Raw genomic sequence first — 413 nt, 5'->3', positions numbered from 1 at the left:
AGCAGGAGGCAGCGCGGGCAGCAGCAGCCTGCACAGCAGCAGCAGCTGCCCGTGGCTGTCTACCGCTGCCGCACCACAAACGCACAAACCACAAACCGTAAACCCTAAACGCTAAACCCTAAACCGTAAACCCTGAACCCTAAACCCTAAACCCTAAACCCAATACCCTAAGGGCTAGTGGGAGTTTGCTGATGCGCATGCAGAGCCAAACCCTAAACCCTAGCCTGCACGTCCAGCGCCCAAGGTGAAGAGAAGCTGAGCTAGGGTTTAGGGTTTAGGGTTTAGGGTTTAGGGTTTAGGGTTTAGGTTACCAATTGAAGAGGGAGGTGTCCATACACCTGAGCGTCTGGCTCTGCGCCTCCAGCGGCGGTCGTGGGCGATGAGGGCCCAGCTTTCTTTTGTGCTGCTGCTGT

Source organism: Eimeria tenella, genomic scaffold (genome assembly GCF_000499545.2).
Source record: "Eimeria tenella Houghton genomic scaffold, Eth_scaff2821, whole genome shotgun sequence".
NCBI lineage: Eukaryota > Apicomplexa > Conoidasida > Eucoccidiorida > Eimeriidae > Eimeria > Eimeria tenella.
The sequence above is the reverse complement of the archived record's forward strand: the minus strand, read 5'-3'. Positions refer to the sequence as shown.